A 25796-nucleotide genomic window follows, 5' to 3' on the forward strand; every position below is an offset into this window, starting at 1 on the left:
AAGGGCTTTTCTCCCCACCGCCAGCCTTCGGAGGAGCCTTCCGAAGGCTGGCGCGGGGAGAAGGGCTTTCCGCCCCACCGCCAGCCTTCGGAGGAGCCTTCCGAAAGGCTGGCGCGGGGAGAAGGGCTTTCCGCCCCACCGCCAGCCTTCGGAGGAGCCTTCCGAAGGCTGGCGCGGGGAGAAGGGCTTTTCTCCCCACCGCCAGCCTTCGGAGGAGCCTTCCGAAGGCTGGCGCGGGGAGAAGGGCTTTCCGCCCCACCGCCAGCCTTCGGAGGAGCCTTCCGAAAGGCTGGCGCGGGGAGAAGGGCTTTCCGCCCCACCGCCAGCCTTCGGAGGAGCCTTCCGAAGGCTGGCGCGGGGAGAAGGGCTTTTCTCCCCACCGCCAGCCTTCGGAGGAGCCTTCCGAAGGCTGGCGCGGGGAGAAGGGCTTTCCGCCCCACCGCCAGCCTTCGGAGGAGCCTTCCGAAGGCTGGCGCGGGGAGAAGAGCTTCCCCGCTGTCCCGGAGATTTCCCTATGGGCTTTCGTCTAGCGGGTTTTTCCGTCTTGCGGGGCACCACTGTATTTTGCTTCAGAAATATGGACAGCTAAATTTAAATTTTGAAAAAAGAGAAACCCAGGTCTCATCCCCTCTCTCTCTTAAAACATACATAATGCAACAATTACACAATTATTATTATATATATATATATATATATATATATATATATATATATATGATATTTATTAAGGATTTTAAACAATTCAAACAATACAAAAAGACAAAGAAAAACATAAAAAACATACAAAAATACAAGTAAAAAGTACATAAAACAGAAACACAAAAAAGAAAATAGTTCAATTTCTTAAGTGTTGTTTCCATAAACCTCTTTCATGACTCCCTCACGTCTCCCTTTACTGTGTTCCTAATTACAAAATCATGTTCCGCAATACTTCACCTTCTCTCAGAATTTGTTTTCAATTATACATTTCAACAATTATGTCTCCAAATTAACCTTTCATTATCAAATATTCAAGTATTTAGGTTTGACACAATATTATTCAAATTTCATCTTTGTTCTTGTAATTCAGTTATTTTCATATTTCTTTCCACTAGTTTACTAATGCCATCATATTTTCATATCCTGCATCATTTTAACATTCAGACAGTTTGCAATGCTTTTGCAGATAGTCCTTGAATTTTTTCCAGTCTTCTTTCACTGTCTCTTCTCCCTGGTCTCGGATTCTGCCAGTCATTTCTGCCAATTCCATGTAGTCTATCAGTTGCATCTGCCATTCCTCCAGAGTGGGCAAATCTTGAGTCTTCCAATGCTTTGCGATGAGTATTCTTGCTGCTGTTGTCGCATACATAAAAAAAGTTTGATCCTTCTTTAACACCAATTGGCCGACAATGCCCAGAAGGAAGGCCTCTGGTTTCTTAGGGAAGGTATATTTAAATACCTTTTTTAACTCATTATAAATCATTTCCCAGAAGGCCTTAACCTTTGGGCATGTCCACCAAAGGTGAAAGAATGTTCCCTCAGATTCCTTACATTTCCAACACTTATTGTCTGGCAAGTGATATATTTTTGCAAGCTTGACTGGGGTCATGTACCACCTATATATAATTTTCATAATATTTTCTTTCAGGGCATTGCATGCCGTGAACTTCACACCGGTGGTCCATAACCGTTCCCAGTCAGCAAACATAATATTGTAGCCAATGTCTTGCGCCCATTTTATCATGGCTGATTTAACCGTTTCATCCTGAGTGTTCCATTTTAACAGCAAGTTATACATTTTAGAAAGTACCTTAGTTTTTGGTTCTAACAATTCTGTTTCTAATTTTGATTTTTCCACCTGGAAGCCTGTTTTTTTATCCAAATTAAAAGCCTCCCTGATCTGAGCATAATGTAGCCAATCTCGCACTTTATCCTTCAGTTTCTCAAAACTCTGCAATCTCCATGTATCTCCATCTTTTTCTACTATCTCCCAATATTTTGGCCAATTGGCCTCCATATTGAGTCTTTTCTGAGCCTTAGCTTCCATTGGTGACAACCACCTTGGGGTCTTACTTTCTAGCAAATCTTTATATCTTGTCCAGACATTAAACACTGCCTTCCTGACAATATGGTTCTTGAAAGCTTTATGTGCTTTAACCTTGTCGTACCACAAATATGCATGCCACCCAAATACATTGTTAAACCCTTCCAAATCCAAAACATCAGTGTTCTCCAGAAGTAGCCAATCTTTCAACCAGCAGAAAGCTGCTGATTCATAATACAGTTTCATGTCTGGCAGGGCAACCCCCCCCCTTCTTTCGTATCTGTTAATATTTTAAATTTTATTCTGGGCTTTTTGCCCTGCCAGACAAACCTAGAAATATCTCTTTGCCACTTCTTGAAACACTCCATCTTGTCTACAATCTGCAAGGTCTGAAACAAAAACAACATTTTTGGCAATACATTCATTTTTATAGCAGCAATTCGACCCAACAAGGAAAGTTTCAATCTTGACCAAATTTCTAGATCCTTTTTGATTTCTGACCAACATTTTTCATAATTATCTTTTTTTTTTGCTGTCATGTTTGCCACTAGGTATTTCACCTTCTTAACCACATTTAAATCTGTCTCCTTCTGAAACCTTTCTTTCTCTGCATTTGTTAATTTTTTTTCCAAAACCTTGGTTTTCTGCTTGTTTAATTTAAATCCCGCCACCCGACCAAATTCTTGAATCAGTTCCAATACCCTTTTCGTACTAGATTCTGGCTCCTGTAATGTCAAAACAAACAAAAATATATATATATATTTAAAGAGCCAGTGTGGTGTAGTGGTTAAAAGCGGTAGTCTCGTTATCTGGGGAACCGGGTTCGCGTCTCCTCTCCTCCACATGCAGCTGCTGGGTGACCTTGGGCCAGTCACACTTCTTTGAAGTCTCTCAGCCCCACTCACCTCACAGAGTGTTTGTTGTGGGGGAGGAAGGGAAAGGAGAATGTTAGCCGCTTTGAGACTCCTTAAAGGGAGTGAAAGGCGGGATATCAAATCCAAACTCCTCCTCTTCTTCTTCTTCTTCTTCTTCTTCTTCTTCTTCTTCTTCTTCATTTAAAGCAGTCATGGCTTTCCCCAAGACATCCTATGAGCTGTAGTTTGGGGATGCTGAAATTTGCTAGGGGAGTCCTATTTCTCACACAGATGTGCAGTTTTCAGAGTGCTTTAGCAGTCAACCCCTCTTCCCCGGGAATTCTGGGAATTGTAGCTCGAGGGGAAGGTTTTCCAGCAATTGGTATTCAGAATCATTATTGCCTCTGACCATGGAGGCAGAGCATAGCCATCATGGCTCGTCGCCATTGATAGCCTGGAACGTGAATGTGGAGATAATGAGGCTTTCACATTTGTTTGGGATAGATTGGCACAGGAAATGGAAAAAAACAGTCAAACAGTGCTGGATTCCTGTTCTGTGACAGGGTTCACACTTCTTGCTAGCAGTTTAAATAGCAACACTTCTTTGCAAAGTTGCATTTCTAGCTATAGGTTGGATTTCAGCTCTGACTGAAGACATTTATGAAACCTATGCAATCAGAATTAAGTACCATTAAGCTCAATGGAGCTTATTCCCAGGAAACTATGCCCAAGACCACAGTCATTCTGCTCCTAATAAATTGGGGTTTATGCTGTGTAGTGAGGCTCTGTAATGTTTTTTGTGTGTAAAACAGATCAACACAATCACCTACATGTTTGGACTCTTCTTGGGGGTATGATTGTGGGGGTTCTCACTTCCAAATTTGCCACTACACCCCTACTGTTTGCCTAAGATATTGGGAAGCTGGTGTCACCACTTTAGGAAATGATGCTAGATGTTGTTCTATACCACCCTTCATCTGAGTCGGGAAAAATGATCTGTTGCTACGCAGATTTATATTTTATAAGGAGGGATTGGTTGCCACTTTGGACAATACTAGGTAGGCCAACGATCTGATAGCAAGAGGCAGCTTCATAGATTGGCTGCTTTAGCTGAAGCTATGGTTTCTTCAGCCGCCGTTGCAATAAAACTTTGGGAACAGACTTCTGTGCAACATATATTCATTTCTGTTTTCAAAGGTCAGTCTCTCAGAAATGCAGGGAGCAATTTTGTACGACCACCAATTATAATATATTAGTTATGTTTTATGCATGTATTTCCGTAAAAAATATTTATATCGCAAAACTTACAGTATGTAACAGCAGGAACAAAACAACTCTGGAAAAAAACTTGCAAAAATAAAATTCTTTTTAGACTGCATCGAAGAACACCTGCTGCTTTCCTTATTTTTTATTTATTATAATTAATATGCTCAAACCGTGCAGCATACAGATGCATTATAAACAAACAGCAGAAGAAATAATGAATACTTTTCATTAGAAAGTTCATTTGAAGTTGAAAAAAGTGTATGATTAATTAATCAGAACAGAATATCATGCCGTAAAAGCCCATTGACATATGTTTTAAAAGCATCTGCGTAGAAGATACAACAAGGATCATTTACAACCAAAATTGCTAAAAGCATATGCTAACATATTCTGCTTTTGGCATTCAGATGCTGCACATTATTTTTTGACCCTGTAGTCTTATTATGTGGGATGATAGACAGAAGATGGTTAATAGATGAAAGGTAACCTGTGCTGAGTTTCAATAACACCTTAGAGGCAATATTTCAGTTTCCTTATGAGTTTCCTTGCCTTCAATTCATTTTTTTAAAAAAACCAGTTGGATAATTATCCATCCAATTAACATTATCACTGAATGCAAGTCTCTTGTTCACATGAGAAAGTTAAAAGTCCAGTATCCTAGGGCTAACCCTGCAAGGTGTTTAATATATTCACACCTGTGATTGCTTGGGAATGTCTAGTTTGTTAGAGATTAGTCTTATGTTTGTAAGTGTTGTGTGTTAAGACCCCAAGACCTTCCTCAATAAATAAAGACACAACTGACACGGAATTTAGTTTAAGGTTATTGGCATAATTTTGGCCACAACTTTATTGATTACAGAGTGTGAGTGGTTTGCTTAGCCACTGGTTCCCGACTAGCTGCACCTGAGCTCAGCAGGGCAGCACTGACGCCTGGACTCCGGCAGAGACAAACATCCTGGAGGAGCATTGGAGCAGGTTCAGACTCAAGCTCACCCCAAATGCTCCCAGGGGCTTTAGCGTGGCCCTAACCCCTGGAAGGGGATCAGACAAAAGCAAGACAAGCCCCTGGATTCCTTTAATGGAATACCCTTTGCGCATGGAAGGGGCAGGTGTGACAGCCTCCCCTCCCTCCATCTTGAACCAATGCCTAACCGCCAAACCTTACAAAATTGTGACGATTTTCTATGTGGCAGGCAAAACCCAAATGGCAACAGCCAATCAGCCAAATGGAAAAATTCCTACCGGGCCCCTCCCCAAAAGCAAACTACCCACAATGGCATAGCAAGGTCATAATGAACCCTAAATATAGGGAAGGGTGGGCGGGTGATCCAATGCACGAGACGAAAAGAGGACGTTCAATGCAATGTGCAGTGGTATATAAAGGTCCCTCGGTTAATGCATGAAAACGATCCCGTTGGCCAGATTTACCCCAGCAACCGAGGAACCACCAATTGGGTTGTTGTGGCTATCCAATTGCTCCCACCCACAACAGCAGTGAGGTCAGTCTTGATGATGTCACCACAACGAGTGCTCTCTGGGAGGAGGACACAATTTACCAACAAACACACAGATTGTCTTGATGTGTTGGACAAATGATTGGATGTAGCTCACCATTGCATTGTCGCACTGTGATATTTGGTTATCTCCTGCAGCTTTGACAGCACCACTTACTTGTGGCGGGATAGGTGGGACGGGAGCAAATGACAAGTCTAGATCCTAGATTTAAGAGTTGATCTGCACATTTTGATAAACCATTTGGCATCAGTTTCCAGGCATTGTAGAATTTGGGACTGCAAGCATTTCATGTGCAAATGCTTCTCTAGATAACAGCAGTCATTCCGCCTGTAGAAAGCTGAAGAAATAAACACATTTTTCTATCCAGTTTTAACTAATGTACACATTTTGCAAGCTTTTCCCGTTAATATAATGCATTTTTGTATGTTCTTTTCACACATACACACATACTGCTTTTTTGCACATTTCCCCTCAATATAAAGATTTTTGTTTTGTTGGAGAACTGCAACATGAATTTCAATGGATAGCTGTGCTTCTGTTCATGTATCGTTCCTGTTTGGCTTTGTATTTGTTTCCCGATTTGGTTCAAAGTGCTGATATTGACCTTTAAAGCCTCAAAGACCACCTTCTCCCATATGAATCCGACTGTTCCTTAACAGAGGCACCAGAAACCCTGATCTGTGTCATGTAGAAAGGCAAAAGAGTCAGGCCTTCTTGGTGGTGCCACAACTATGGAACATCACCTTTCTGGTAGAGAATCACCAGCTGTCCTTTGCCATAAGGTAGATAACTCTAAGCCATGATGGCTATGCTTAACAAGGGCCTTCTCTGTAGTGGCTGTCGCGTATTCCACGCGGCGTTTTCAGCAAAGCATTAAGAGTTCCAGGTTTTTCAGTGCAGTCCTTTTTAATGTGAGCTATACACAGGCTATATACAAAAGAAACAGTCCATACAGAGTACTTACAAACGAATACTCTCCACCACAGCACCACCACACTACAGCACAACCACCACACCACCACACTATTAAACAGGCTTTCCTTTTTAAAACAGCCAATTACACTAATCACACTCCTGCTGAGTCACTCTGACCCAGCAGAGTATTGCATCATCCTGTTGAAGCCTGCAGACTTATCCAGTATCCTGCGAATCCCAACACTCCTCCTTAAGTCAAAGGCTTGAGACCCAATAATTCTCTTAAGTCTCGAAATTTAGGAGCATCCAAACATTTTGTATACAAATCTGCCACATTACATTTTGTGTTACAGTGCTGTACCTTTAACACATTTCTTTCCAAAGCATTTTTCACATTTCCGTATCTTATCGCAATATGTTTACTTTTGCTTTTAAAGTTCTGTTGGTTGGCAAGCTGTTGTGCAGCCATGTTGTCACTTAGCACAGTGATTGGCATTTCAGAAGGTATTCCAAGCTCTTTTGTTAGGCAAGCAAACCACTCTATTTGTGATACACATTCGCTTATGGCTGAGTACTCTGCTTCACAAGTACTTGTGGCAACAAATGTTTGTTTCTGGGATTTCCACTGAACCAAGGCATTTCCAATATATATGGCATAGCCAGTGGTAGACTTTCCATTTTCTCTGTCCCCCCAGCTGGCATCAGCGTATGCATACACTTGCTGATCATATCCTGTATCCAGCACCAGTTTGTAATCTTTTGTGCCTTTCAGATACCTTAGGATTCTTTTAAGTGCTCCCCAATCTCTCTGAGCCGGGTCTGCACTTCTTTGGCTTAACATGTGCACTGCCAATGTTATGTCGGGTCTTGTCCAACAACTTAAATATAACAGAGAACCCAACAGAGAATGAAACGCTGTTGCATTCTCACATTTTTGCCCTTCTGGTTCATTTTTGTACTGGGTAGTTATGGGAGTGTCAACCTCATTTGCCCTCTCCATTCCATATGTCTTCAGTAACTTTTCGATTTTTTCCTTCTGACTCAGAGAGTAAATGCCCTCTTCATTTCTCTGAACCTCTACTCCTAAGTAATTCTGAATCTCTCCCAAATACTTCAGTTTGTATTTGTTACCTAGGCTGTTTATAAACCAAGACACTTGCTTTTGTGCAGTTGTTATTAGACAGATATCATCAACATACAAAAGTAAATAACAAACACTTCCTTGCACCATTGCTGAATATAAACAGGAATCAGCCAGGCTTTGTTTGAATCCCATCTTTTTCAAAGTTGTGTCTATACATTCATGCCATAGACGTGCACTTTGGTGTAAACCGTATAGTGCCCTTTGCAGTTTTAACACCATGCTGTCTTTTTCTAGCTCATAACCTGGTATTTGCTGTAAATATACCTCGGCGTCAATAGGAGCATTTAAATATGCTGAGGCAACATCAAAATGATTAACTTTTAACCCTCTCAGACTTGCCATTGCTAAAACTGATTTTACTGTTTCAGCCTTTGCTGTTGGGGCAAACACTTCATCATAATGTATCATTTTCCTCTGTGTAAAGCCCCGTGCAACCAACCTGGCTTTCCTCTGACAACTTCCATCAGCCAGCTTTTTCACTTTAAAAACCCACTTACAGCTTATGGGCTTTTTACCTTCAGGCAATTCTGTAGGTACAAACACATTGTTGTTTAGCAGAGAGTTATACTCTGCCTGCATTGCCTTTAACCACGCCTCTTTCTCTAGAGTAGGTAACTCTTGCACTTCTTCAAAGTTTTCTGGCTCAGTTACACAAACCTGGTTTATGGTGGCTGGGAACCCATAACGGTCTGGAGGTTGACCTTTATTACTTCTTGTAGACCTCCTTGGTTCATTAATCTCACCCCCTGGGCTACCTTCAGGACTGCTTTTGGGATGGATTGACTCTGGAGATCTACCTCCTCCTGTCCCTGTTGCACTTTCTTCTCTCCCCTGTTCCATGCTAGCACCTGGAGAAAAATGCTCAACCTTTACTTCCTCCCTTTCAGTTTCTCTGGGAGAGCTGCCAATTCTTAGCTTTGTTTCAGCTGCCTTATCAGGTATGCTCGGCAGTAAAACTTTTTCTGGCAGCAGGTTTGCATGTATCTTGGGCCAATTTCTTTGCTCATTAAAGCTGGCTGATCGACTATAACTCAAAAGGTTTTTATCATCTTCAAACCTGTAGGCTTTCGTACCACTTTCATACCCAAGAAATAGCAACTGCTGTGCCCTTTTCCCACCTTTTCTTCGGTTTTTCACAGGTATGTCAACCCATGCCTTTGTCCCAAAGATTCTTAAATGTTGCAAACTGGGACTTTTGTTATAGAGAATTTTATAGGGTATGTCATCTAGTACCCTTGACCACAAGCGATTCCCAATATAATTTGCGGTCTTAATACTTTCAGCCCAGTACTTAATTGGAAGATTTGCATCTGCTAACAATGCTTTCATTTGTGTCTGCAAGACACCTCCTCTACGCTCTGCTACTCCGTTCTCCTGAGGCGTGGCCACATTGGTAAGCCTATGTTTAATCCCTTGGGCACGCAACCAGTTTCTTAGGGAGCTTGCCATAAACTCCCCTCCCCTGTCTGATTGAATAGAGGACACCTTTTCACCAAGTTGCCTTTCTACCCTTCTTACCCAGAACTTCAAAGTTTGGGCAACATCAGACTTTTGCTTTAATGGATAGACCCAGCCAAATCTAGAAAAATCATCCACTAGGATTAAACAATACTTGTTGTGGGAGACACTAGGTGGGAAAGGACCAGTTACATCAGCATGAATCAACTCCAGTGGTTTTTTGGTTTCTCTCTGGCTTGCTCTTGCTACTGGGCAAGCCCTGCTTTTAACCTCCTTGCAGATATTGCAGTCTAAGTAATTATCACAACTTTTTATGTTTTTCATCCCCCCACACAACTCCAATGTTTTGTTTAGCACCTTATAGCTAGCATGAGCCAGACGCCTGTGCAGGAGATGAATACACATATCATGGGTCGGGACATTTTGCACATTCGCAACCTTAGATTCACACCGCAGTACATACATATTAGTTCTAAGGCTAGCATTTGCCAACACTGCCCCATTTTGCTTTATCTGGCACTGATCTCCCACAAAATTTACTTCAAAGCCTGCTTTTGCCAAATCAGGAATGCTCAGGAGATTGTTTTGCAAACTAGGCACACACAACACATTCCTGAATGTGTGTCCCAGCTGTGGGAACACAACCTCCCCCTCACAAACCACATTAGCTTTCTGGCCTGTAGCAAGACTTACATGTTTTTTGTTTGAAGCCCTAGCATCAGTTAGCAATCCTTTTCTTTTACAAAAGGTTTGAGAAGCTCCACTGTCCAGAACCCACAATTCCTCATTTTCTTGATCATCTGCAGACACCCAAGCGGTAGACTCTCTCTGCTGCCTCTTGTGCTTCCACTGTTTTTGTTGTTTTCTCGGGCAGTCCCGCAGCAGATGTCCACTGGACTTGCAGCAAAAACACCTTTTTACTTTGTTGACCACCGGCTGGTCTGCAGCAGCTCCTCCTGGCTGTTTCTCCGGTTCCCGACGCCTCTGCTCTTCCCGGCTGTTGTTCCCTCTGGGATGCTCCAACAGCTGGGCTGAGGTCATCTTTCGCTCTGCACGCCTGTCCTCCTCTGCATACAACCGTCCGGTCACGTATTCCAGAGTCAGCTTATCAGTCTCTACAGACTCGAGGGAGTTGACCAGCATATCATAGCTGTCATCAAGGGAACTCAGGACTATAAAGACTTTGTCCTCTTCCCCCACAGGCCTCCCTCTTAAGGCTAGCTCCTGGAAACAGCCTGTTAGGAATTTTAGGTGGTTTACCAGGGAGTCCCCCGGTTTCTTCCGACACCGGTACAGTCTCCTGGTCAGTGTTATCAGTGAGCCAGCTGTCTCTAGCACATGGACAGCCTTGAGCGCATTCCACGCCTCACTTGCCGTCACCTTATCAGCTACGTAGACTAGCTGGCTGTCGTCCACTCCAAGGATGATAGTAGCCAAAGCTTTCTCATCCTTTTTATCCTCCTCAGGGGGCTGCGGTGGCTCTTCCACCACTTTCCACAGGCCCTCACGCTTGAGGAAGTGTTGCATGCGGACCGACCAGATGCTGTAGTTCGTGGCCGTCAGCTTCTCCAGCAACACGCCAGTTCTGGACTGCTCCATCCCTGCAGCTCACCTCCAGCACCCACGGCTAGATAACTGCCACCTGTACTCTTGCGCAGCGGAAGCGTGCTGGGCCCATAACCCTGTCGCGTATTCCACGCGGCGTTTTCAGCAAAGCATTAAGAGTTCCAGGTTTTTCAGTGCAGTCCTTTTTAATGTGAGCTATACACAGGCTATATACAAAAGAAACAGTCCATACAGAGTACTTACAAACGAATACTCTCCACCACAGCACCACCACACTACAGCACAACCACCACACCACCACACTATTAAACAGGCTTTCCTTTTTAAAACAGCCAATTACACTAATCACACTCCTGCTGAGTCACTCTGAGCCAGCAGAGTATTGCATCATCCTGTTGAAGCCTGCAGACTTATCCAGTATCCTGCGAATCCCAACAGTGGCTCCCTGTTTGTGGAATGGTCTCCCCAGGGAGGATTGCCTGGCACCTTCATTATATATATTTTAGGTGCCAGGCGAAAACATTCGTCCTCAACCAGGCCTTTGGCTGATTAATATTTGACAGCCTTTTAGATGTGTTTGTGGGAAGTGGAGGGTGATTGTTTTGCTATTCATTTTAATTATTTGCTTGTTTTATCCTGTATTTTTTTCTGAGAACCACCCTGAAATCTTATGATGAAGAGCTATCTTCATCATATCTTGGTGTAGTGGTTAAGAGCGGTAGTCTCATAATCTGGGGAACCGGGTTTGCATCTCCGCTCCTCCACATGCAGCTGCTGGGTGACCTTGGGCCAGTCACACTTCTTTGAAGTCTCTCAGCCCCACTCACCTCACAGAGTGTTTGTTGTGGGGGAGGAAGTGAAAGGAGAATGTTAGCTGCTTTGAGACTCCTTAAAGGGAGTGAAAGGCGGGATATCAAATCCAAACTCCTCCTCCTCCTCCTCCTCTTCTTCTTCTTCTTCTTCTTCTTCTTCTTCTTCTCTCTCTCTCTCTCTCTAACCTCTCCACAAACTTTTTGCAAACAAATCAGAACAAATGCTCAATAAACAGGTCATTAGCATGTGACCAAATATACTTTGGATGCAGGAGGTAAACAACTGTGGAAGTTATTACAACCATCATTTCTGTTGGTTTCTCTGAGGCTTCTGCTTCACAACTGTTGGCAATACACAGTCTGTTAACTGTGCATGGGGTTCTGTGAATTGGGATCCAAGAGGGGACACAACTGCATGACTTTCTAAATTACCACATAATATAATATCCAACCTAAGAAATTGCCTGCCCACAAATAAAGTAATAATAATGATAAAGTACAAGCAAACTTCCAGTAATTAATCTATTTTGGTTTTTTTTTAACAATGAAAGAAAAAAGTTGTATTTAAGCTACTTCCACTGCAAGCTTCAAAAATCACAGGATTTTAACATTATTTTGTTTATTTCAAACCAAAAAGGGGATTATAAACAGTTTAAAAGCTGTAGCATTTTAACTTTATTCATCAGAGACTTTAGTGAATACCCAAATGAATGTGAGAATGGACAAGGTTCTGTTTAATTTCTGAAGGGTTCCTGAACCTTCTACATTTCCCCCCTCATGCCTTGAAGTTTGGTGCATATGAAAGGATCCCTCAAGGGGCACTCCCCCCCCCCCCATAGTATATCACAAGCAGATTGGGCGAAGTAAGAATACTGACTTAAGTTATTTCTGTATTTTTGGTGGTAGGAAGCTGGCTTCTACATTATCTCTCTCGCACATATAAAACATTAAAAGGGGGAATTATGCAGAAAAACATAAATTATGTAGATGATGGAAAGTCTATGCTGAATATGATATATGCACATTTTGGTGAAGATCCCTAGGGTCTAATTGCATCCTTTGGGTACCTTTTGAAGCATCTGAATATTCAGAAGAAAGCAAATTTATTGTAATTTTTTAAAAAATAAAAATGGATAACATGGTACATACTATAATGGAAGCTCACCACTTTATTCAACTGACCAAAGAGTAAAATATAATAAATTGGAAGTGACAGTATAGTACTCTACTCTATGAGGACTTATTTTGCACAATCAAAGCACAGGCAGACTGCAGTTTGGGCTGTTAATTCAAAGTCACTACTTGATATAAACAGCTTCACATAACCAATAATTTTGGATGCTTATAACAATATATTGTGGTTTACGTTGAACTCTGCAAATTCTAGTTATGTAAGCCCACTTTACACAATTACATTTTGTGGAAAGAACTTTAGGTTCTTCCAGATTACTTTAGTTTAAATGTCACCAAACTTGAATATACTCTTAATGCAATCAAATCCAGAACTGAAGGCAATCTTGGAAAAGGCAGCTGCATTAAAAGATACCTGGCATGATATTCAATGATGTCTGCCCACTTGTACAATGGGCTTTCCAGTTTCTTTTCTCCCCATTCCAGTCTGCCCAGGTGCTCCTCAAACCTGTTCCAGAGTGCGTGGGGAACTGAAGGGGGAAGAGTAGCAAGGAGGAGACACATTGCAGAAATGGATGCCTGGGCACACTGTGTTGGATCTCACCCATTAGTTCCTTCATATTCCATATCTAAGGCTAACTATCAAGTCCCTGATCAAGCAGTGATCCAAAGCCAGATGGTAAAATCTTCTGGATCTACAAAGACACAGCAGGGTTGATGGTGGTCTGCATTTGGCTCACATCCAGTGCTCAAAGTCAGGTGGAATGTGTAGGATAATGTACACTGGTAGACTTATAATTACCCTAATTCTTTTCAGGTGGGCATAATTGTGTCTGGCCTGTCTCATTTCCTTTCTTTCTTGCTTTGGGCACTGTCTTGATCTGCAGTAATGAAGACCTTGGCTCAGTGTCAAAGTGCATAATCACCAAGTTGCAGATATTTTTATTATTGTTTAGTTTATTGAAGTAATGGCACATCTTCTTCCCATAACTGTGAATAAATAGAATGAGTAAATATAGAAATATAATGCTCCTACCCAGGCTTTAGCTTTCTCTATGTCCAACAGGGCAAACTGATGATTTTTTAAAATATAATAATTTTTAATAATTTATTATTTATACCCCGCCCATCTGGCTGAGTTTCCCCAGCCACTCTGGGCGGCTCCCAATCAGTGTTAAAAACAGTACAGCGTTACATATTAAAAACTTCCCTGAACAGGGCTGCCTTAAGATGTCTTCTGAATGTCAGGTAATTATTTATCTCTTTGACATCTGATAGGAGGGCGTTCCACAGGGCGGGCGCCACTACCGAGAAGGCCCTCTGTCTGGTTCCCTGTAGCCTCACTTTTCGCAATGAGGGAACTGCCAGAAGGCCCTCGGCGCTGGATCTCAGTGTCCAGGCTGAATGATGGGGGTGGAGTCGCTCCTTCAGGTATACAGGACCGAGGCCATTTAGGGCTTTAAAGGTCAGCACCAACACTTTGAATCATGCTCAGAAACGTAGTGGGAGCCAATGCAGATCTCTCAGAACCGGTGTTATGTGGTCCCGGCGGCCACTCCCAGTCACCAGTCTAGCTGCCGCATTCTGGATTAATTGCAGTTTCCGGGTCACCTTCAAAGGTAGCCCCACGTAGAGCGCGTTGCAGTAGTCCAAGCGTGAGATAACTAGAGCATGCACCACTCTGGTGAGACAGTTCGCGGGCGGGTAGGGTCTTAGCCTGCATACCAGGTGGAGCTGGTAGACAGCTGCCCTGGACACAGAGTTAACCTGCGCCTCCATGGACAGCTGTGAGTCCAAAATGACTCCCAGGCTGCACACCTGGTCCTTCAGGGGCACAGTTACCCCATTCAAGACCAGGGAATCCCCCACACCAACCCGCTCCCTGTCCCCCAAAAACAGTACTTCTGTCTTGTCAGGATTCAACTTCAATCCATTAGCCGCCATCCATCCTCCAACCGCCTCCAGGCACTCACACAGGACCTTCACTGCCTTCACTGGTTCTGATTTAAAGGAGAGGTAGAGCTGGGTGTCATCTGCATACTGATGAACACCCAGTCCAAACCCCCTGATGATCTCTCCCAGCGGCTTCATATAGATATTAAAAAGCATGGGGGAGAGGACAGAACCCTGAGGCACCCCACAAGTGAGAGCCCAGGGGTCTGAACACTCATCACCCTGAACACTCATCAGGAAGTAATAATCTGTAGTTAATACAAATGCCCCTGGACCAATTAGAGCTTCCCCTGGTGATCTTCTTCCTATTGAGATGAATAAGCAGGCTTCAGGGAAACTTATGATCACACATCAACATTTCAATCTAGTCATCTGTCTTTGAAAATTCTTTTCTGGTTTGAACTCTAGAGCCACAAACTAAAGTACAAGAGTGAAGAATTCTTGCATAATCACATTTTAACATTTTTCCAGATCTAGAAGATTATCATAGTTTTCGTTCAGTAGAAAGCACTTTATCAAAGCCAGAGTAATATGCCCTTACCACTATAGCTGATTGGGTTTATTTTCAGAGTCAAGAGGATATTATCATCTTTCAGATGTTTCTAACTGGGGAATATAGATTATTTGCTGCACTTACGTGTGCATTGATTTGCAAATGAGATAATTACTTATCATTATTGTCTGGATCAGAACATATATTTGGTCATATCAGTACAGAGCTGTTGTTTTGAAAAAATAAAGTAAAATAATCAAAGCCCTATTTAGACAGAAGTATTCACTGTATAAAAAGGAAAGCATTATGGATCTTTTAAAATTTATTATGTAGCTATCTGACTTTGTGAAACCCATGCAAGTGTTTATGATAGAAGACTAACAACATTAGCAGTAAATCCATTAATGAACAGCTGAAATCCACCTAACAAATATAAATAAGTAAATGGAACTGAAACATTTGTACTTTTTCAACCTGTTGTTGCCTTTGGCAAGCCCAGTGCAGCCAGATGTGCAAAATCCCCTAGAATTGTTTGTATATAGACAAAGGAGAAAACCAGCCAGTTCCTCAAACTGTTCTGTTATGGATCAAATATAATTAAATGGAGGAAGAACCATGCAACACTCTTACAATTTCTCAGGATTGAATTGGATCAGTAACTTCTTCAGGAAATGCCAGACTGACAAGTTCTCCACATATAAATAGCGCATTTTGCATATTAGATTTCCCAGATCTCTTTCATCTAAGTTTGAAGTTCAGTCATACAATCCAACATTTCTATTTGGTTATAGTTTAGATTGAATGTGAAACTGATGACATGGCCATCCACAGATGTTGGTAATCATGCAATCACCAACGTGTCAACATTACACTACTAATATTGGCTCTCCATTGATGTGGACTTGTCATGAAATACTTACTCAGATACCTCTTGGGGGAGACTGAAAAGTCAGCCTAGTTTGAGCCTGTGAGATGCTTTTAATTTCAGTCAATATGAAACTGTACCAAGGGTCATGGAAAAATAATGGTAATCATTTTGGCTTATGAGAAAGGCTCCAAAATACACGTTTGTGACCAAAACTATGGTCACAATGCAAGCCTTTGTGAGAAAAGAAAGCAAGCTGGCACACTATTTTGTGAAAGTTTGGTTGACCCAATAAAGATATTGCCCTTGGGAACCTTACTTTTTGGGTGGATTTGACACCAAGTTTTCCTGTACAGAATTGAATTCAAAAATATAGCCACCATATTTCCTCTTTTAAAATATGTGCATTTCATGGGGATGGGCTCAGATCAAGAATGGTGGAGGCTGACAAGGTTCAGTAATAGCTCATTGAGCTGAAGAAAGCCATATAATTTCTGGAGACTCATGTCCTGGAAAAAGTTAAGAAGAACCTGCTGGATCAGGCCAGTGGTCCATCTCATCCCCCATTCTGTTGTCATAGTGGGCAATCAGATGCCTCTGGGAAACACAACAGCATTCTGCCTGCGTGTGGCTGGTATTCAGAGGCAGAACATACCCCTTGGTCAGAAATATGTTGCTTGCAGTGCAGTTTGGTGTGGGGGGTGGGGTTGGAACAAAGAAATAAGATTATAATCTTCCACGTTTTTGGACTTCAGATACCTAAGGAAAACATTTTTATTTGCTCAGGCTTTCACAGTTTGAGGAGTAAGACGTGTATTCCTCATGTCATACCCCACAAGTGTCCCATGGAAGCACAGTGGCCATTTTGGTTGGCACGATCTCACACAATTTCTCTACAAGATGTTACAGGGGGCTGTGATCTTATCTGGCACCCCAAAATGTGTGTTTTGGGGGCAATATGAGAGCACAGCCCCCCCAAGTGCATCTTTTGGACTCTGCGATCTCACTAGGTCACGTGATGTGCATGGGAGCATGGATGGGAAGACACACCACCCGTTTTTGGGACTCAACATGTTAGAGGGTATGTCATGTTACATATTTTTATTTCAGTGGAGTTGTACACTTTTTAGTGTGTAGATAGACAGATAGATAGATAGAGAAAAAGAGCTATTTAATGGATTTTGTTCATATGTTCATTGTGCTGGGTTCTTTTTGACAAAGGCTGGTTTATAAATAAGTAAATGATATCAGTGGATGTCTGTCTTTCCTACAATCTGATCAGCATATGAAGACTCAGATTCAGACATACAGAGAAAGAGTAAACATTTGCAAGAGAGAGATTCATGTGAGTGCATGAAATATCTTTCTTCCATTGAATAGAAAAATAAACACATTGAACATGGTGTTTGGATTATGCCCATATCAAAGTATCAATTTTTCTATATGTATGCATTTAAAATATCCATATTTTCTCTCTCAATATATTTTATTTTTATTATGCATAAATTGCCTTTCCCTGCACATTGCTAGCATTACAGTCAAGTTCACCCAAGCTTATATTTTCAAAGGCTTGAAAATGGATGTGCCTAATTCCTGTATTTGATTCTAATACAATGTGCACTGAACTATTTTGTCATTGATTAGGTGAGGAGTCCATGAGGCTGCTAAAAGTTTCTTTGTTATTTTGAGCCTCAGAGGATACAAGATGCACCATGAGTTGTAGGGCAAGTGCTTATTTGTGAGACAAATGATGATTGCTTATCAATACATGGGGAAAAGAGCTTTGTCAAGTCAGGAACAAATGTTTGTCAAGATGTCCACTTAAGAAGTATAAAGATATACACGTTTGATTTTGTGCCGTGTCAAACTCAAAAGATAAATGCGGGGGAAAGCAAGAAAACCAAGGTGAACTCAAGGCTGGGTGGCTTTTTAAAGGGGGGGGGACATGGCTTTAAACAGAGATGTAGCAAGGTTCATAAACTCACAGGGAATGATTTTTTTCAGAAGGTCATCAAGGTCTATAAGCTGTGAGATCTAAATATTGCTATTGATAGGCAAATTCCTCCAAGTTGAATTTGAAATGAAATGGAAGCCTTATTTAGGTATCCTTCTGAGCACAAGAGAATTAAAACTGTATAGAGGGACAGCAGCACACAAACAAGCCCCTCTCAATGTTGGAGCTCCACTCATACCTTCTCATGTTTAGCATGAAGGTCTGAATAAGGCTCCTGTGCACTTACTCTGAATACACTGGGAAGGTCTGCCATTATCAGGAACCTTGATATGGTTTCTGGAAAGGCTAACAAGCACATCAGCAGACCACATTCAGAACCCAGTACACAATGGTTTGAGAGGAGCTCATGCAAGAGTACATTGCAGGCAGGCGGGAAGCTCTCAGGGCAAAATGGCCCTGAGGACCCTGGAAGCAACCCTATATTCCCCTTCCCTTTGCAATGGCTTGTGAGGCAGCTTTCCCCCATGACTGAATTGTAAGGTCAAGATACTGGTCAAAATGTTGTCCAGTATTTTGCTGCAATCTGTGGACCCTAGCATGGCCAGGCAAAGGCGTCCTGCGCTTATTGGCTGCAGAACGAGGCATATTTTGGGACCATACAATAATTTAGTAACAGAGACATAACTAACATCTAACATTACCAACTAACATAGATGAGAAAGCAACATTGTGTACTGCAGCTTTAGGCAACATGTTTAAGGAGAATAAATCTGGAAGCACTACAAGAGTGGCTCAGTATAATAGTGGAAATTGTTTTGGGGCAATCCAAGGCTTTTGAAACGTTCAGCTTCTCAAATGGGTGGCAAGGTTAGAATTATAAACTCTGGGCGGAGAACAAAGGTAGTTTTGAGCTTGCGTTGTTTTGGATGGAAGGTTTCAAATAATTCTGAACCTTTCTTATTTTGGCCTCTTAATTTCATCCGTCTGTTTCTCTCGAGAGCCAAGCACTTGTAAACAAAGGGAGGCAGGAACCTGGGGGATAAAAGGGAGTAATATTATTGAGCTTAAAAGAAACCTCTGTCCATCTGTCCATCCATCTGTGAATAAATTGTAATTATTAATATTATGTATGATGTCATGCATTACTTGGCAAGAATGCTGGACCTCAGGGAATGTTCTGGAGCAAGTCACTGCATTGCAAAATAATGAATGCAAAAAAGTCTAATTTTGTATATAGTTGGGGGGAAATCCACTTAGTGGCTCCCACACTTCTCTTGCCAAACCACTCTCACTGGAAGGAGATCAGCATAATGGGCTTTCACATAATCTTCCAGCGAGGTCAGGCTGATACTTTTTCAAAGGAAAACCGAGCATAAGAGTGCTGAATATTTCTTTAGAAAACATAACACCAGGAGCACACCTGAGGGCTTCAGAACTCCTCAGAATATGATCAGTAAACCTGAACTATTGCCATTTTAGATTATTTTATTTTACATAGAGAGAGGTGAAAAGGGAACACACATAGAATTGTAAGTTAGGTTTTTTTGTTTACTGTTTTCTGTAACAGTGTCGTCCTATACCTGGCTTATTAAAAGTAAGTCCCTTTGATTTCTGTTGGACTTACTACCAAGTAAGTGGTTGAAGGATTGCAGCCTGCAGGTATTTATAAGCTAACAACTAATCCACTACATTTCTGTAGGAAGATCTAGTTTATTTATTATAAAGTTTTTATACTGCTTAATATAGCAAAAAAGAGAGATATTTAAGCTGTTTAAAAAGAAAAGGTGCTGTTCAGTAAAATGTTCTAAAAAAGAGGCAAAAACAGAACTTTATATAAACAAAAGGCAAAAAACAAAACAAAAACCTGAACAGTGCACAATAACACAGAATTAAAAAGCTAAGCGAGTCCAAGAAAGCTTAAGCAAAAGCATAAAATACCATTACGTTCTTTGCTACTAGGCACCCACCTAGTCCCAACTTGTTTAGGGCTTTAAATGTGAACAACTAAACCTTAAACCAACAGGTGAACAGTACAGAACTTTCAACACTAGTATAATGCGTGTAATGCTCTCTAGCAGCTGCATTTTACAGTAGCTGCAGCTTCTGAACCAGGTGCAGGGGTAGTCCCACATACAACACATTACAGTAGTCTAATCATGAAGTTATCAATGTATGGAGCACCATGGCAAGGCTAACCTTGTCCAGCAGTGGTTGTAGTTGGTGCACCAACCCAAGTTGATGAAGGGTACTCTGATCCAATAATGTCAGCTGGACCTCCTGGGCTTGGGAACTACCCACCCATAAGGTCTCTGTCTTGTCAGGATTCAGCTGCAGTTTATTAGTCCTCATCCAGCACATGACCAGATCCAGGAACCAGTTTAGCATAGCCTGATTCAGATTTTATAGAGAAATAGAGCTAGGTGTTAGCAGCATGCTGGAGATAACCTTGCCCCAGTTCTCCTAATGACCACCCGTAGTGGCTTCATATGGGACGCGGGTGGCGCTGTGGGTTAAACCACAGAGCCTAGGGCTTCTCAATCAGAAGGTCGGTGGTTCAAATCCCCGTGATGGGGTGAGCTCCCATTGCTCAGTCCCTGCTCCTGCCAACCTAGCAGTTTGAAAGCACGTCAAAGTGCAAGTAGATAAATAGGTACCACTCCGGCGGAAAGGTAAACGGCGTTTCTGTGTGCTGCTCTGGTTCGCCAGAAGCAGCTTAGTCATGCTGGCCACATGACCTGGAAACTGTACGCCAGCTCCCTCGGCCAATAAAGCGAGATGAGTGCCACAACCTCAGAGTCGGCCACGACTGGACCTAATGGTCAGGGGTCCCTTTACCTTTACCTTTAGTGGCTTCATATAGATATGAAATAGCATTGGGGACAAAACTGTGCCCAGTGGCACCTGTGCAGATCAACTGCTCTCAGCTGAACCCATAAGTCAGCATGAACACTTATCAAAAACCTTGCTATGTACACCACCATAAACATTTATACCAATGCAGAAAACTGGGGGAGGGGGGGATAATAGCTGGGAAACCTGGAGAAAAACCAGCATTAAGTAGGGTCTTCCACCAATTTTCTGACAAGTAACTGGAAGTTACAGCAGAGCACTATTTCCTGAGTACATATCTAGCTTCTGTAGGCTGCTCGTAAGGCTGCTATTTGTAAGGTTGGGGGTGGCTGTTGTCTGAAAGAGGCAGTTTGATTTCCTTCCCCATCCCGCCATGAAATATTAGCACAGGGAGACCTTTGCTCATGAAGCTAGGGATCAGGTTGATGATCTTACTTAAGCTTCTGTTTTTAATTATGTTTCTATCCATCTTCCGATCTGTCTATTTAGTCGGTATATAAATTGCTCATCCTTCAAACAAAGCCCAAAGTGGCTCACACTGTAAACATAAAATGAGAAAACCAGTCCCCCCAAAAAGCCACCAAAATACTACACAAACAGATCTAACTTTTGCTGGGCCAAGGCTTGGCATTTCTACCTTTTAAAACCCGGTGAAATGGAAGGAAATTCTGTAGGAGGTTTCAGTTCAGGGTGAAATAACCCATATTGTATCTAAATTTCGAAAGGTTTGATTTTATTATGAAAGGCTCTTGCAGCCATTGTAGTATAGGAAATAAAAATTTTAAAAAATCAAATGATTCCCTATTCACAGCACCGGAGGAAGCAAGCACTACCCAAATATTTGCATTCTCAAATCTCATAATTACTAGAAGCTTATAAGAGATTCTTAGGATCAGATGTTGTCTTGGGCTAGGGTTAGGAAACTCACCTGCCATTTCCCCCCATTCTTCCTTTCTTAAACCACATCCAAAGTCCTGAGGCTGCATATCTCATTTACTTTGCAAGTATATTTCACATTCCACAACAGTCTTTGAAACACGTGTCAGTTTATTTAAATTTAAATACATTTAAATAAATTTATTTAAATTTAAATAAATAAATAAAGTTAAATAAAGTTAAATCACATACTAAGTGAAGTTATATGTTTCAACTCTTTTAAGAATGCATCTTCAACGTGATTTGTATAAATCAAAGGTATTATCCCCCCCCTCCTACCCAAAAAAAGCTGAATGGAAAATAGGCAGGGGAAAGCAACAACCCCAAGTGTTATTTTTGTTTCACATATGGGTAAAAATAAGATTTAGTTTATCAGATCCAGGAAATAGTTTAGTAGAGTATTGGAAGTAATACAAGTAGGCTGTAACAAAGGTATAAAATAAATACCATGCAGAGAGGATATCCTAAGAAAAGCCCTGCTGGATCAGATTAGTCTGTTTCAGTCGATGAGCAGGAATAAGAATGAGAGAGTGCCTGATTTCCCTATCATCCAGCACATTTCTCCACCTGAAAGGTAAGGGGCCATAATATTAAAGTATAGTCAAAATGGAGAAAGCTATGCAGCTCCAGTTCATATGTTCAAATTCCCAGGTAAAATTTGGGAATCAGCTGCTCCTGCATGTTGAATTTTGCACGTGTGGGCTGTGTTTGAAGTTCAGGGGCATCAGTTGGGCAGGGAGTCAGTGCAGGCATGAGAATGTGTATGAACCAGATCAGGCAAAGGTATCAACAGATTTTCCATGCCAAAGGTGTTAAATTTGTATTTATAGTTAATTTGCAGGTTTTAAAAATGCAAAATTCATCAGCTGAGGGGAGGATGATAATGGATGGGATTAGAACAGACACAGAAGCGGGTAAGTTAACTCTTTCATCTCCTGGTGAAGTCTTGAAGAAAATTACTATTCTGAAGATTTTATTTGTTTTGAGGTATAAATCCCCCATTGGCCCCAGAGGAGGGGTTTTGCTTAGGTTGTTGTCAGGGGAGAAAAAGCATAGGGACTGCTCTAATCCCTTTCATGACCAGTCTCCCCAGCATTTTACAAAATGAAAAAACAAACAAAAACCAAGCAAACAGCATTTAGAGGCATTAAACATCAGTGGCGTAGCGTGGGTTGTCAGCACCCGGGGCAAGGCAAGTAAATTGCGCCCCCTAACCCGTGGATTTGCGCCCCCTAGCCGTGGATTTGTGCCCCCTAACCCTAACCCCCAGATGTTGCGCCTGGTGCGGGCGGCCCCCCCTGCACCCCCACGCTATGCCACTGTTAAACATCACATCTGCTTTGTCCCTCAGAGCTCTTCTGACTCAGCAAAGTGAATGCGAGAGATGAAAAACTATTTTGCGGATGGCGAAACATGAAAACAACACTACCTTTTTAACGAATTGTAAGCAATCACTGAGCGTACCATCAGACTGCCAGCAGTGCTAGTTGGTTTTTGTAATACCCGAATCCCTGCCTAGATTCAGAAGCTCAAGCAACAGCAACATACTGGGGGGAAGCCTGGGAACTGTGGAGGTTGCAGGGAAGAGGTATTGAATGAAATAATAAGATATCTCTATTGTGATTAATTAGGAGATATACACAACAGGGACCGAGATCTGCACAATACCTAATGCTAGCATATGGAAGATCAATGCAAAGCAAAAATTGTTCCCAGCCTGGCCGCCACCCACTCATCAGATGATCAGTCATTTCTCAAAGCATCAGGGCATCTTGCTTTGTGAGAAGAGGTTGTGGATTAATCAGATGCAATGGGAGATGCTGAACATGACCAGCCCTGTCAAGCACAGTGCTGCTTCTGGGCTATGTTTTGTTGGGAGGGGCTCTTTATTGCTAGTTGGAAATTCAACTAGAAAGACTGGGTTGTTTTCAGAAGCTCCTAGGAAGCAAACGCTCAGTAGTTTTGCACAGCTCCTGTCCCAGTGTTACTCTTTAGGGTTAGGCTAATGAGCAATGGCTTTTACAGGTATAGTGTGCTGCAATACTCACAGGGGTTGGCATCTTTATCAGACAATTAGATCTCTCCCTCTGTGCAAGCATTTCATAATAAGTAATAAGGCATCTTAATACTGTTTTGAAGCTGGGCAGTGAAGTCATTATTAGCCTGCACTTCTCCGGAGCTAAATTACATTTGCTCATGGAGATATTTGCCATAGATTTACTTGTTATGGATATCCTCATCTATTAAAGCCTATATTTAGATTTTGTGAACGAGTATGGATTTGTCTTTGACTTCAAAGCATCCTTGTTGCACCAAGCGTCCATTTAATTGGTTCCCGGTGACTTACGGTACCATGTAGTTTCATTCTGATTCATCGTGGATATGGAAGGTGTCATTAAAAATCAAGAACTGAAAGTAGTCATACACATTGGTATGTGAGCTGTTGCATCAATGTAAATTATGTATATGCAAGTTATGGGGACCATAAATATAATGAATGTATATGGATGTTTTTGATGGAATCGATTGTTGTCACCCATTTAATCATTTTTCGTTGCCCTTCTGCATCTTTTGCCAAGCCATCCCACCTTACCATCTCTTGTTGGCATAAAATGAGTGTGGTGAATACTACTACAATCTTGTGTTGCCAAGTGACAGAATGCTTTGGGCTGAATCTCTCCCTTGCAGTGGAATTAAAACATAGTAAAAATAAAAATGATCCACTCCTTTGTTATACTTGCTGAACATTCAAGGTAAAACATCTGTCCAAAGTATCAATGTGGTTTGGCTAGTTTTATTGCATTCTCCACCCCACCCACCCCCACCTTTTGCAACCATGCCTTGATTATGCAGGTTTTAACCATATAATAGCCAGCAGAATGCTGGCAGCCAAGTTTTTTGAGTACTCAGCGAAACTAGGTTCTGGCCAGTTTGCCAGGAATAAATGTGCTCCCAGTTTAAAAGCCAGAATGAACAGATGTCTTACACTGTGCCTTATAAATAAGCAGGACTTTGGCATCCAGGCCTCAGAAAAGGTACCCTAATCCAAAGCTGTGAAAACTCCACTGAGAGCTTGCTAGTAAGGAAGAACTGACAGCTGAAACAACAAATTTGGCTTGTGGTTTTGGCCTCATCCATTTCCCCCTAGTTAATAGTCATTGATAGACCTATTCCCTCTGAATTTGTCTAATCCAGGCATAGCCAATGTGGTGCTCTCCACATGTGGTTAGGCTGCAGCTCCTCTCATCCCTGATCACTGACCATGCTTGCTGGGGCTGATGGGAATTGTAGTCCAAGAACATCTGGATGGAACAATGTTGGCTCCCCCTGGTCAAATCCATCTATGCTTGTGGCTATTACAACACAACACCCTGTCACAATAAATTCTATACGTTTCCAATCCGAAACTAAAAAGTTATGACCTATGGTCCTAAAAACACACCTATTTTACGTAATCATTTTAGTTTCCTTTTTCTCAGCCATTCAATATTTCAAGATATTTTCAACCCATGGTGTTCTAGATATGTGTTCACCATAATGGCTATATGATTGCTGTTTTATGCTCCTGGTAATTACCAAAATTTGCCCTGTACATAGCAAACTGAGCTGATACCCAAAGGTTTTCCTGCTGTGATCACTAGGTATTTTTATTCGATAGTCTCAGCCAACGTAGACCCCTTCACGGAATATATGAAGTTATGATATTCCATCCCTTTGTTTGCCAACTTGTTTGCCAAAGTCATGTGGCATCTCATCTGCCATTTTGATTTCTGTTCATCAAGTTTTGAGACACTCTTTTTGACCTCTTCACTGTCGTCTTTGGAATTTTACCATCTTGAATCAGTTGGTACCAGCAGTAGGAAGGTAAGAAAAGCCGTGCTAGTCCATCATCTTGCTCTCACAGTGGCCATCCAATATCCCTATTGGATGTGAGTACAACAGAATCCCCCTTACTTGTGACTCTCAGTAACTGGTATTCAGAGGCTGCAGCCTCTGTCATTGGAGGAATAGCATTGCCATCATTTCTAGCAGTCATTGGTAGCCTTGCCCACCATGAATTT

The sequence above is a fragment of the Podarcis bocagei genome, assembly GCF_964188305.1.
Source record: "Podarcis bocagei genome assembly, chromosome: 4".
Classification (NCBI taxonomy): Eukaryota; Metazoa; Chordata; class Lepidosauria; order Squamata; family Lacertidae; genus Podarcis; species Podarcis bocagei.